The sequence below is a fragment of the Balaenoptera musculus genome, chromosome 13, assembly GCF_009873245.2.
Source record: "Balaenoptera musculus isolate JJ_BM4_2016_0621 chromosome 13, mBalMus1.pri.v3, whole genome shotgun sequence".
In the NCBI taxonomy this organism is placed as follows: Eukaryota; Metazoa; Chordata; class Mammalia; order Artiodactyla; family Balaenopteridae; genus Balaenoptera; species Balaenoptera musculus.
The window spans coordinates 74,561,450-74,576,102 of record NC_045797.1 but is presented as its reverse complement, the minus strand read 5'-3'; the positions used below and the strand labels follow the sequence as shown (position 1 = coordinate 74,576,102).

Here is a 14,653-nt window from a genome sequence, read left to right as displayed (position 1 = left end):
TGGAACAGAACAGAGAACCCAGAAATAAACCCACACACCTAAGGTCAGTTAATCTTCAACAAAGGCAGCAAGAATATACAATAGAGAAAAGACAGTCTCTTCAACAAGCAGTGCTGAGAAAGCTGGACAGCTACATGTAAATCAATGAAATTAGAACACTCCCTCACACCATACACAAAAATAAACTCAAAATAGTTTAAAGACCTAAATATAAGACATTACACCATAAAACTCTTAGAAGAGAACATATAGGCAAAACATTCTCGGACATGAATCATACCAATATTTTCTTAGATCAGTTTCTGAAGGCAAAAGAAACAAAAGCAAAAACAAACAAGTGGGACCTAAGCAAACTTATGAGCTTTCTCACAGCAAAGGAAACTACCGACAAAATGAAAACACATTCTATGGAATGGGAGAAAATGCTTGCAAATGATGCAACCAACGAGGGGTTAATATACAAAACATACAAACAGCTCATATAACTCAATATCAAAAAACAAACAACCCAATCAAAAAATGGGCATATAAGAACTAAATAGACATTTCTCCAAAGAAGACATACAGATGGCCGACAGCCACATGAAAAGATGTCCAACATCACTAATTATTAGAGAAATGCAAATCAAAACCACAATGAGGTATCACCTTACACTGGTCAGAATGGCCATCATCAAAAAGTCTACAAATAATAAATGCTGGAGAAGGTGTGGAGAAAAGGAAACCCTCCCACACTGTTGGAGGAACTATAAGTTGGTGCAGCTACTATGGAGAACAGTATGGAGCTTCCTTAAAAAACTAAAAATAGAGCTACCGTGTGATCCAGCAATCCCACTCCTGGGCATATATCTGGAAAAGATGAAAACTCTACTTCGAAAAGATACACGTACCCCAAAGTTCATAGCAGCACTATTTACAATAGCCAAGACATGGAAACAACATAAGTGCCCATCAACAGATGATTGGTTTAAGAAGATATGGTATATACATATACAATGGAATATTACTCAGCCATAAAAGGAATGAAATATTGCCATTTGCAGCAACATGGATGGACTTAGAGAATATCATAGTAAGTCAGACAGAGAAAGACAAATATATATATATACATATAGCTTATATGTGGACTCTAAAAATTAATACAAAAATGAATCTACATACAAAACAGAAACAGACTCACAGACATAGAAAACTTATGGTTATCAAAGGGGAAAGGGAGGAGGGATGGACAAATTAGGAGTATGGGATTAACAGACAGAAACTGCTATACATAAAATATATAAGCAATAAGGATTTGCTATATAGCACAGGGAACTATATTCAATATCTCATAATAACCTATAATGGAAAATAACCTGAAAAAATATATATAACTTTGAATCACTTTGCTGTACACATGAAACTAACACAATATTGTAAATCAACTATCATTCAATTAAAAAAAATAATGCTGAATGCCTGTCTCTAGTTCTCTGGGCAGTCTCTTGGAATGAAGGCGCTACACAATATAAAATGCCAACGAATCAGTTATTGCACTGGATTCCTGGCGTTCAAATTAGAATGGGAGGAAAATGGCTGCTTTCTGAGGTGCAGACAAGAGGGCTAGTTGCTGGGAAGATGCTTCCTAAGCCTGGAAATAAAGTTTTGACTGTGCTCATTCAAAGGCCTATGTCCAGTCGAGGTCTGCACATCCATGGAGCCAGTCACTTCTCTAGTCACGCCGATCCAGCGTGCTCACTACTGCCTCCTTGCATCTCTTGAGAAGCTTCGAATCACAGAGTGGTGCCTATTAGTCTGGACTGTTTTTTGTATTGTCCAGTTTTTCTAACAAAATGGTAACTTCCATATGTTTTCTTTTGTATTCATATCCTCCATATCCTTTGCCAAGTGGGGACCATGTGGTGACCATTATCTTCTTTTTCACATTGTGATAAAATGTACATGACATAAACGTCACCATTTTAACCATTTTTAAGTGTACAGTTCTGTGGCATTAAGCACACTCACACTACTGTGCAACTATCACCACCATCCATCTCCAGAAAATTTTCATCATCCCAAACTGAAACTCTGTACCCATTGAACCATAACTTCCTCTTCTCCCCTCCTCCCTAACCCCTGGCAATAACCATTTGACTTTCTGTTTCTCTGAGTCTGACTATCCTTATATAACTGGAATTGATTCATACAATCTTTGTTCTTTTGTGTCTGGCTTATTTCACTTAGCATCATGTTGTCAAGGTTCTTCCAGGTTGTAGTGTGTGTCAGAACTTCATTTCTTTTTTAGACTGAATGATATTCCATTGTATGTATATACCACATTTTGCCTGTTCATTCATCCATGGATGGATATTTGGGTTGTTTCTTCATTTTGGCTATTGTGAATAGTGTTGCTATGAATGCCTGTATAAAAATGTCTGTTTGAATCCTTCTCAAATTTTTGGGGTATATGCCCAGTAGTAGAATTGTTGGATCATATGGTATTTCTGTGTGTGTGTGTGTGTGTGTGTCTGTGTGTGTGTGTGTGTGTTTTGAGGAACCACTCTACTACTTTCCACAGTACTGCACTGTTTTACATTCCAATGAGCAATGAACAAGGGTTCCAATTTCTCTACATCCTCCCAACACTTATTTTACCATCATTCTTCTGACTTAATCCTCATAACAAATGAAAAATTTTACTGTATCTGGCATCTGTATTACACTTCACAGTTGACAAATTTTTTTTTGCATATATTACCCCTTTAAACCATTATAATAAGCTTCGGTTTAAGTATTATATTTTTATTATGAAAGAAGAAATTGAAGCTTAAGGGTGTTACATTACTTGTCCAAGACCACAGAGCTAATAAGTGGAAAAGTCAAATACATAACTTTACTCCTGACTCTTTTCTTATTGGGAAAATTAAACAGTCTACATTCTTTGAGATTCTCCCTTGCATGCTCTGTTCACTCTGAATCACAGCATTGAGAAGTTTCCAGGAAAGGATACTTGCTGTTTTCCCACATCTCCTAAGGTATCAAAAAAAATAAAGGCTTAAATAAGTAGCAGGAGTGATTTAGGTTAGATATTAACTGGGTGGCTGATGCTGGCGAGACACTGGAAAAGATTACCAAAGGATACTTTGAGATAATTCCCGTCTTGAAAAGTGCTATGGGTTGGAGTCCATCCCGGTAGATGCCTACAGGTGCAGGGAGTAATTCAATGAATCCTTGTTAATTATTTGAAAGCAGGGGATAAATTGGATGACTTCACAGAGTTTCTTCCATTCTCTGATTCTAATAACAAAGATTCTACTGAATGGATTTGTACTACTCAAGAAAGTTGTTCTCTGGTTTTTGGGAATGGGTCTTTTTTTCTTGACCCCCTCATCTTTGATCTCTGGAGAAGGCCTCACTCAGTTCCATTTCATACCCTCAGAGTTAACCATGGCCTCGGGGGAGAGCTCAGAGATGACCTAACTCACCTGGGGTCCTGAGCTACATCTTGGGCAGTTAGCTTTCTATACCACTGTTGATTTGATTTCACTTTGCTCCCCAGGGAGATCTGAAGGAGTTGCAGTTTTGGCCTGAGATGAAAGGGGACAGCTTCAATTTCCAACCTTTATGGGTCGTCAGTGCTGAAGCATGAAGAAGGGACAAGGTAGCTGGCTGAAGACAGTAAGCCTAGAAGAAAGATACCTAGTGGGGAAAATAAAATTATCTGGGTATTTGTCTAGATGCTGCCGCAGTCATCTATCTGCCTTAGAGCAGCAGTCTGTAGGGTATTTAGACATGCATGTGATTTTACTCATGGTTGAAAGTCCCTTCCCTCTCCGACAGAACTGTATATTGTACAACTTTTAATGACCCTATAAGCAAGACTAATTCTGCTTCCCTGATGTGCTTAATATCTACGCGTTTTAGTTTCCTCTTTATTCAAAAGAAAGAATCAAAACTTCCCACCTCACAGTTGTTAGAGAGCTAAGCAATGAAGCTTTCTGAAAGGTAGCATGCATTCCAAGTACTTTAAAGACCCTTTCAGGAGAATGTTGAAATTAAGGAAAAACTATTGTAGAAGTCATTTAACAAAATGCTTCCTAAAAAATTAAGGTAATGCACCATAAGCAAACAAAAGTGGTAATCAGTTAATAAGTAATGTGCATTTGAAACTCAAAAAGATAAAAATAAGAAGAAAATTATTATTTTTATAAAAAGCAAAAGTACTGCCTCTCACCCACATCCTCTTTCTTTCCTTTCCTATTCTTTGAAGCCCCCTTGCTGGGGGCCCTTACTTCCTACACTGTAATTGATAAGCGAAGAACTGGGTTTAGAGGGGCAGTCACTGAAGCACTGCTTTAGCAAACAGCCCAGCTTTTCCATAAGGCCAGCGCTGTTGGCCCGAGTAGAGATCACACTGCTCCTGCCTAGTGCAGGACATTTAGTTTTTAGAACCACAGACCAGAGAATGCAGAACCGGGGAGGGTACTCAGTGAAGAGCCCATCCAACCAACCCTGTAATTGTTCAGATAACAAAACTGAAGCCAGGGCAGGTGCTGATTTTTTTTCTCTTTTACATTTCAGAGCTGGAAATTGAAGAATGCAATGAAAAGCAAGGTTAAAAAAAAGGCAAGAGTATACCCATTTATCTCATACCCAGGGGGTGCTTATTTGCAAGTAGACCTGCCTTCAGATGGTCCACTGGGTCTGCAGAGTTTACAGAACAACTAAAGATCCCTCCAAAGCAGGCATCGTCTCAATAAATACATGGAGTTAAGGCCAAGAGAACTTAGCTTAGCGCTTAGCTGATCCTCATTCTTGGCAGAACTCCCTTCTAAGCCCAGATCACTTCAAATAAGATTAGAAACTGCCCTCCAAAGATCTGCCTCTTTACCTCTTCAGGGCAGCTGGAGGCTTCTGTTGGCAGCTCTAATCAGTGCAAGATCAGCACAAATCCACAAACCTCAATCACTCTGTTTTCACCTCTTCGAGATTGCTTTCTCTCAAATTTAATTGTCTGAATTTTAGTGTCTGCGATAAGAACTCAGGGGTAATATCACACACCTCCAGAATCCTTCCACTGATTACGGACTGTGCCCGGCAAGTGACGAAAGTAGGATTTAGGCAATTAGGAGTGCAGGATTTTCTCGGCCCTGCCAGCATCTTCAGAGAATGTCATGCTGTGCACACTCTCATGGAGCTGGCTTGATTTCGCAATTTTTTTACAGCCTATTGTAATATATGGCCTATCTCGAAGAAGGTCCCTGTCCAAGCATGCTTTGATGTTTTATGAAATAAGTGGCAAAATCCAGGATTTAAACATCAAAAGTAGAAATCCACATTTTTCTGTTTTATTCTGTAAGATTTAACGTGTCAATTATATCTTTAATCACAAAAGAGCATGGTGAACAAAATGTGCTGTTGTGGGATTATGAAAATGTCTTAATACTTTTATATAATTTAAAATCTTTCTACCAAGAAAATTTATTATATTTATAACCCATGTGTTTTAAAGACGCCCTCCAGGTGTCGTGGGGCTTGTTGGGCCTCTGAGAGGCTTTGTGACACTGGATCTTAGGCACCCCCTCAGCCCCACCACGGTGGGAAACACTGACTTCCAGGTTTTTGGCTACCTTGAGATTTTATGATTCCATGAAAGCGCTAAGCTCATCATCATTAAAAATGGATCACTAGGGGGCTACCCCGGTGGCGCAGCGGTTGAGAATCTGCCTGCCAATGCAGGGGACACGAGTTCGAGCCCTGGTCTGGGAGGATCCCATATGCCGCGGAGCGACTAGGCCCGTGAGCCACAATTACTGAGCATGCGCGTCTGCAGCCTGTGCTCTGCAACAAGAGAGGCCGCGATAATGAGAGGCCCGCGCACCGAGATGAAGAGTGGCCCCCACTTGCTGCAACTAGAGAAAGCCCTCGCACAGAAACGAAGACCCAACACAGCCATAAATAATAAATTAAAAAAAAAAAAAGGATCACTAGGGCCTGGAGGATGATTTTGATATTATAATAGTTTTACTGTTCTAAAACCCCAGATTTGGGACTTCCCTGGTGGCGCAGTGGGTAAGAATCCACCTGCCAATGCAGGGAACACAGGTTCGAGCCCTGGTCCGGGAAGATCCCACATGCCGCGGAGCAACTGAGCCAGTGCACCACAACTACTGAGCCTGCGTTCTAGAGCCCACGAGCCACAACTACTGAGCCCGCGTGCCACAATTACTGAAGCCCGCGTGCCTAGAGCCCGTGCTCCGCAATGAGAGAAGCCACCGCGATGAGAAGCCCGCGCACCGCAACGAAGAGTAGTCCCCCGCTCGCCGCAACTAGGGAAAGCCCAGGCGCAGCAACGAAGACCTAACGCAGCCAAAAATAGATTAAAAGAAAAAAAACAGATTTGGAGCTGGACTGCTTCAAGAAATCTCTACTTGAGGAGCTGAAGACAAGACAGGTGGTCCTCCAGGAGGGGTGGGGACTGGGAGTACGTTATTGTTGTTCACACACCTGTGAGTTCTGCTTCTTTGGTGTTTTCGTCAGTGTGACTAACGAAAATGCTCTTTGTTCTCTGTTCCAGAGTCAGAGAAATCCCTGCCACGTGGCACACAGATGTACAACTCTGGGCAAAGGTTTCCACAAATACCATTTCTTCACTCCAAAGTCCATCTATGTGTTTTCCCTGAAATACAGAATGCTGCATGTCTGTCTGCCGGTCTCTTATCCTAGGAGCCTCAGCAGCAGAGGCAGAAGGAGCTCCTATAACTCTGGAGATAAAACACTGGCTCACACAGGCTGACGCTGCATAGGGGCACTCATGGACTTTATTTATTGTTCTTTATTCAAATGGACATAGTGTCTGCGCTGACAGAGGCAGCCTAGAAAAGAGAAACTGTGTCTATTGTAACTTTTACTTAAGTGGTGTAAATGAAAAGATCATCACCCAAAGATTTGGTGAGATTTCCATTCAGAGAAAGAGAATGAGTTCAAACAAACAAACAAAAGAGGACAAGATCTGGGATTAAGTTTGATGGTCTGAAACATACAAGGAAGGAAATAAAATTTCTGATTCCATAGCTGGGAGAGAAATCAGAATTTTTGATGGCTATATTACCCTGCCCCCACCCACCTCTCCCATGAAGAGAGGCAATAGGGAGGTGCTTGAATTCTTTCACGTCCTGTGGGTGTCACTGAGTAATTCGTTTCTTAAGCATCTCAAATAAACATGGCTGAAATAACTGATAAAGCTCATGTGGGAGCCCAACTGGGGGGAGTGCATCTCTGATGTCCAAAGTCCATGTGACAATGCCATCTGAAAAATATGTGGCTTGAAGCCAAAGCAATGACACTAAACCCACTCTAGTGAGCAATTCTGTAAAAGGCATCCATCTCAGAGCCCAGCCCAGACATTAGTGAAACTCAGTGTTGTACGACAATCTGACTTACCACAAGGTCTTACGGCAGAGTCCAGGTATGGTGTTAATCTCTGAATCACCTAATCTGGGAAGGAGCCAGCTGGCTTACAGAACTCCTGAAATTGAAACACTACCAGAGATGGGAAAGTATGCATGCCTTAGTAACTCTGATAAGAGGCTCTCAAAAACTGAAAACCACACAATGGCCAACAATGTTTTAGTTTCTGAGAAGTTCCTTGTCTAGTGGGGAAAGCAGATAAAAAAATAAAAAGCTTAGAAAATAATTCAAGTGTAATAGTAAGGGTAGGTCCAGGGTGCTGTCAGAACACAGAAGAAGGACACCTCATCCAGCCAGATGGTAAGGGCCAGGGAAGGCTGTCACTCTGTCTAGTTATAAGAAATTCAGAGTACATTTGATATGTCTTGTCTTGAAGATGACACTTGTCCTCCAAGTAAATCAGACTCTCCCCAGAACCATGCCAGAGGACTTAGCTCTTCTCATAAAACTGTATGTATTTATTCATCTGCATCCTTGGTGAATGGAAGAAAGGTCAGAAATGTGTCAATGTTTAGACATAGGCCAGTGCTACTGCTTTTTAACCTATGGTCCACAGCCTTGTCAACTGAGTTATTGAATTAATATTCCTCCCTACGTGCTTTTCTTTAAAAATCCTGTTCTTTCATGTCTTCCAATCTGAGCGCCTACTTCTCTTTACATGATTTTTAACAAATCTCTACCTAATCACTTGGACAAACTATTTAACTTCATGTGACCTTATTTATTCTGGAAGATAAAAGCATAATTGCCTTAGACAAAATTTTTTTTAGTTTACATTATGCAAGACTTCATCTCACTTGATATTTGCTATTTTCCCTTCCCCATCTTCTGCATACTTCCAGGAGGTCTCCTGAATAGTCCGTGCCTAAGCAGCATAAGCCTAGGAGTTATTTTCAGTATCAGGTCTCTCTTTATAACTAAATACCTAGAAACATTTCCATTTCCTGTAAAGTTATCTGAGTCAGGTGAGCTGAAAATTGGAGAATGGGCTCTATCTGGGCTGCCCGGAGAGCTCAAGGCCCTAAAAGTGAATGTCGTCTTCTAACTGCCTGACAAAGCTGTTTATCATTCCTGGCTTAGTACTTTACATCCAGGACAGGGTCTGACCAGCCTGAATCGTGACAAAATTAGGCTGCATATTGGAAACTTCGTATCCTTTTCTCTTTTCTCACTGGCAATATTCATGTGTCCATTATTCCTCTGGACTAGAGAGGCCAAAGGAGCTCAGGATTGACAACGGCTGGGCCCTTTCAGTTGCAGGCTGGGATTATGCCATGGGTGTCCTCCGGATGCACTCTCTGTCTTATGGTGGGTCTCTAAATAAGAGTGGAATGATTTGTTGTTCAGTAAGGGCCATACTCAAGGATTTTATCCTGAGTTTGGACACAATGCAGGGTCACGTTAATTACCTTGGAAATGAGAGTGGTGGTAGCCAGTGGAGAGGCTATTTTGGAATAAGACAGTAACATTATCCAAAGCCACTTCCAGTTCTAAGATAAATATGCACCAATTGATAGAACATGCAGATTTTTCTCATTAGATCTGCTAATGTAGTGAATTAAATGGACAGAGTTTTTAACAGCTCTGTTGAGATATAACTCGCATACCATAAAATTCACCCAATTAAAGCAGACAACAGTTTTTAGAACAGTCACATAATTGTGTAGCCATCACCACAATCTAATTTTAGAATATTTTCATCACACCAAAGAGAAACCCTGTTATCCATTAGCCATCACCATCCAATGTCCCCATTTCCCTCTCAGGCCTAAGCAACCACTAATCTACTGCCTGCCTCTATAGATTTGCCTATTATAGACATTTCATATAAATAGAATCATATAATATATGGTATTTCATGACTGGCTTCTTTCATTTATCATAATGTTTTCAAGGTTCATCCTGTTGTGGCATCTAACAGGGCTTCATTCTTTGTTATTGCCAAAAAATATTCCACTGTGTGAAAACACCACTCTTTGTTTTATTGATTCATCAGTGGTTGACATTTGTATTATTTCTACTTTTTGGCTATTATGAATAATGAGACTATGCCTCATTATTTACAATAGCTAAGACATGGAAACAATCTAAGTGTCTATCAACAGATGACTAGATAAAGAAGATGTGGCATATATACATACAGTGGAATATCATTTAGCCATAAAAAAGGAGGAAATCCTACCAATATGACAACATGGATGGACCTTGAGGGCATCATGCTAAGTGAAATAAGGCAGACGAATACCATACGATCTAACTTATCTGTAGAATCTAAAACAAACAAACAAAAAAACTCATAGAAAAAGAGATCAGATTTGTGGTTACCAGAGGTGTGTGGGGGGGTGGATTGGATAAAGGGGGTCAAAAGGTACAAACTTCCAGTTATAAGATAAGTAAGTACTAGGGATGTAATGTTCAACATGACTATAGTTAACACTGCTACATGGTATGTATAAAAGTTAAGAGAGTAAATCCTAAGAGTTCTCATCACAAGGAAAAAAAATTTTTTTCTCTTTTTCTTTTTTTTTTGGTATCTATATGAGATGATGGATGTTACCTAAATTATTGTGGTAATCATTTCACAACGTAAGTCAAATCATTATGCTGTGTACCTTAAACTTATATAATGCAGTATGTTAATTATATCTCAATAAAACTGGAAAAAATGCAGCTATGAACATTCACGTTCAAGTGTTTGCACGGACGTATGTTTTCACCTCTCTTGGGTATATATCTAGGAGTAGAATTGCTGGGTCATATGGTAACTCTACGTTTAACCTGTTAGGAATTGAGAAAACCAGACAACAATGGGAATTTTTCCTAAGAAAATGTTAAGGACTGGCAATAAAAGGAGATCAAGGTTGGGACTGAAAGGGGCTATCCTCAGCCAGACTGCTCTAAGTCTGATAATCTGGGTATCAAAGGTAGTAACAAAAAATATTTCCTAGGCAACACAGAAAGCAAAACTGCAAGTAAACTTTCCAGTAGTCCTACCATCCCAAGATTTTTTCTAATTCAGAGAGGAAGGTAGGTAGATTTTCTATTCTTGTAAATTATTTCTACATGACATGTCTCAGAAGTACTTCAGGAGGAATTGTGTAGATTTCACTGTCTAGAGTCAGATCTGGATCTTATAAAGTTGTGCTGTCAAGTATGATGGCCATTAGTTACGTGTTATTAGTTAAATTGGCTTTTGCAATTAAGTTAATTAAAACAAAATAACATTTAAAATTTAGGTCCTCAGTTGTACTAGCCACACTGCAAGGGCTCAAGAGCCACATGGGGCTCGTGGCTACTGTATTGGGCATTTCCCTCATTGCATAAAGTTCTATCAGACAGGATTGCTGTAAAGCAGAGGTTCTCAAATGGTGGTGATTTAATCCCACCCTCCACCCCCCACCCCCCCCCCCCCGCCTCCCTCCACTCCCCTCAAGAAATCTGGCAATATCTGGAGACATTTTGTTTTTTTCAACTTGGGGAAGGGAGGGTGCTGCTGTATCTAGTGGGTAGAGGCCAGGGATGCTGCAGAACATTCTGTGATGTGCAGGGCAGTCTCCACAATGATTAGCTACCCCAGAACGTCAAAAGTTCCAAGGTTGAGAAACCCTGTTCTAAAGCAGTGATGTCCAAACCTGGCTAGCTTTTTATCAAAAACTCAAAAGAATCACCTGGTCAGCTTTGTAAAAATTCATATGCCTGAGTCCCACCCCTAAGATTCTGGTTAAGGAAGTCTGAAGAGAATCCAGGAACCTGCGTTGTTCAAAAGCTTTCCAAGAGATTCTTATGGTTGGCAAGATTAAGAACTATTGTGTGAAAGCAGACTGACTCTGGGCTCTTAATTCAGAGGAAAATCACCTGGTAAACATTAGCAGTACGTCCAGAATAGAGTAATGGCTCCAAGGCCATTACCTCTTCTGTTTAATTTCTCCAATTACCTATTTCTCAATTAATGGGGTCATTAAGCACTCAAGACCTGCATTAATGTCCCTCCTCTTTAAAAAAAAATTCTTTCATTCTGCATAAATCCAGTTTGCAAATGATTACCTCTTGTTAATTATTGTACACTTTCTGTTTACAAACAGAACAAATGACCTAGAAAATGTTTGGCAGCTCTCTATGTTCATTGGTGTTTGATGAGAAACAGCTGAGCAAACAAGCATGCCAGCCCTATAGGTAGTATGGCACAGCATATTATTATCCATTCCTTTGCTACCAACTAAATACATGGAAGTGAAATTCATTTTAAGTGGTTTAAAGTTGCATACTTTAAGGTCAATATAATTCTTCTGAACTTAGAACAGTGTGAAAACGAATTAATTTTAGCTTTAAGGCATTTTTTCCTTTCCATTTTTCATCAGTCTGTAATAAATTACAAAAAGGGAACAGTCCCTGCTCTTAAGAAACTTAAAAGGTAGTAGTGGAAAATGAGACATAAACACAAGTATCTGTAAGAAAAAAAGATGTTAAATTATTTTGAGAGGGTACAAATTTGAGAGGAAGAGATCCTGAGAGATCTGGGAAATTTTCATGGAAGTAGCAGCATCTTCACTCATTCAATAAATGTTAGCTGGCGCTACCTCATGCTAGGTCCACCATATTAGGAACTGGGGCTAAGTAGGTGCAATCCCTTTATTCACAGAATTTCATTTCCTGGAGACTAATCAGTCAGTCAACAATTTATTGCGTGCCCATGGTGAGCCAAGCATACAGACCAGCAATGATGATTCAAAGTGATCAGTGTTAACGCAGGGGAAGGACATGGTGTAATTAACTACTGGCTGGATTTCTATCACACTGAATCTTCCTTTCTAAGCACTGACATTTCTCTGACTTCATTTGCAAGGCCAGTATCATAGGGCACGCACTCACCCTTAGCAATAATTTAACCATGACATTGAGTTCAGCAGCAGCTATTTAGTAACACGTTGCAATCATCTAGTGGATCACTAGTGTTAACTCTGGCATCCTCCAAGGAATGAGTTAACAACTGTAACTAAGAAACCACTGACATGATCCTCGGTTTAATACCTTTGAGGAAGTTGTGTGATACAACTAATAGGTATTGACTGTTGTCTGTAAATCTGGTAGCTACATCATGTGTGAGATTATTCAGGAATATGATCACTATACAGCACACTTTATTGGGTGATGTTTATAGCATGACTGACTTAATCCAACCTCAAAATAATTTTAAATTATAAAACATTTCAAACATATCAAAAGTATAGAAAATAATATAACAGGCACCTACAGGTACTCCCCATAACACCTAAAAGATAATAATATTTTTCTTTTTTTGCCTTCAGTTCCATCTCTGTCATTTTCTCTGGGACACAAATGAAATAAAACATTAAAGATATAGCTAAAATCCCCTTTGCACCCATCCCCCACCCCCCGCCCAATTCCTTTAGGCTTCTTTTCTCCCAGGGAAAACTAGTGTCTTAAAGTTGATAAATTAGCATTCTAATTCTTATGAGAATTCTAATTCTAAATAAGAATTAAAAATAAAATTTTTAATTAAATAATAAAATTTAAATTACAGATTTTTTTCTATGTATGCATGCATAAAGAATACAGATTGTTTAACATTTACACAAATGTACAATATTGTACATACCCTTTTGAAACTTATTCTAATTCAAAGTTATGTTTTCAAGATTTTTAGGTATATGTAGATTCAGTTCATTCATTTTCACTACTGGACAGGAGTACATTCAGTCAACCTTATCTGTAGTTCAGGTCTCTTTTCCCCATAATATTTTATATTTGCCTTTCCTTTTTTTTTTCTCGATCAGTCTTGCAAGAGGTTGGCTCATAATATTCATTTTCTCAAAGACAGGAATTTATCTTTTATTTTATTTGCAGATGACATGATACTATACATAGAAAATCCTAAAGATGCTACCAGAAAACTACTAGAGCTCATCAATGAATTTGGTAAAGTTGCTGGATATAAAATTAATATACAGAAATCTGTTGCATTTCTATACACTAAAAATGAATGAGAAATTTAGGAAACAACCCCATTTACCATCACATCAAAAAGAATAAAATACCTAGGAATAAACCTACCTAAGGAGGTAAAAGACCTATACTTGGAAAACTGTAAGACACTGATGAAACTGAAGATGACACAAACAGATGCAAAGATGTACTATGCTCTTGGACTGGAAGAATTAATATTATTAAAATGACCATACTACCCAAGGTAATCTACAGACTTCAGACAATACTACGAAGCTACAGTAATCAAAACAGTGTGGTACTGGCACAGACACATAGATCAATGGAACGAACAGAAATCCCAGAAATAAACCCACACACTTATGGTCAATTAATCTACAACAAAGGAGGCAAGAATATACAATGGAGAAAAGACAGTCTTTTGAATAAGTGGTGCTGGGAAAACTGGACAGCTACTTGTAAAAGAGTGAAATTAGAACATTCTCTAACACCATATACAAAAATACACTCAAAATGGATTAAAGACCTAAATGTAAGACTGGATACTATAAAACTCCCAGAGGAAAACATAGAACACTCTGACAAAAATCACAGCAATACTTTTTTGGATCTGTCTCCTAAAGCAAAGGAAATAAAAGCAAAAATAAACAAATGGGACCTAATTAAACTTAAAAGTTTTTGCACAGCTAAGGAAACCATCAACAAAACAAAAAGACAACCTACTGAATGGGAGAAGATATTTGCTAATGATGTGACTGATAACGGGTTAATATCCAACATATATAAACAGCTCATACAACTCAAAATCAAAAAAAAAAAAAAAAAAAAACCAAACCACCCAACCAAAAAATGGGTAGAAGAACTGAATAGACATTTTTCCAAAGAGGAAGTGCAGATGGCCAACAAGCACATGAAAAGATGCTCAACATCACTAGTTGAGCATCTTTATCACCTCAGACCTGTCAGAATAGCTATCATCAAAAAGAACACCAATAACAAATGTTGGTGAGGCAATGGAGAAAACGGAACTCTCTTACACTGTTGGTGGGGATGTAAATTAGTGCAGCCACTGTAAAAAACAATAGGGAGATTTTTCCAAGAACTAAAATTAGAACTACCATATGACCCAGCAATTCCATTCTTAGGTGTATATCTGAAAAAAACAAAAACACTAGTAATTCGAAAAGATACATGCACCCCAATGTTCACAGCAGCACTATTTGCAATTACTAAGGTA

The 14,653-nt window shown here is 39.0% G+C and overlaps 1 long non-coding RNA gene across 1 annotated transcript in view; it reads left to right on the top strand.

The window, feature by feature from the left end:
* The window catches only part of LOC118906382, a 29,608-nt gene extending 20,144 nt beyond the window's left edge, over positions 1 to 9,464 (top strand). The window contains exons 2-3 of the long non-coding RNA XR_005022478.1: positions 4,564 to 4,596; positions 6,560 to 9,464. This is a non-coding gene — a long non-coding RNA (uncharacterized LOC118906382). The remainder of the gene's footprint in view (positions 1 to 4,563; positions 4,597 to 6,559) is intronic.
* Positions 9,465 to 14,653: the final 5,189 nt, after the last annotated feature.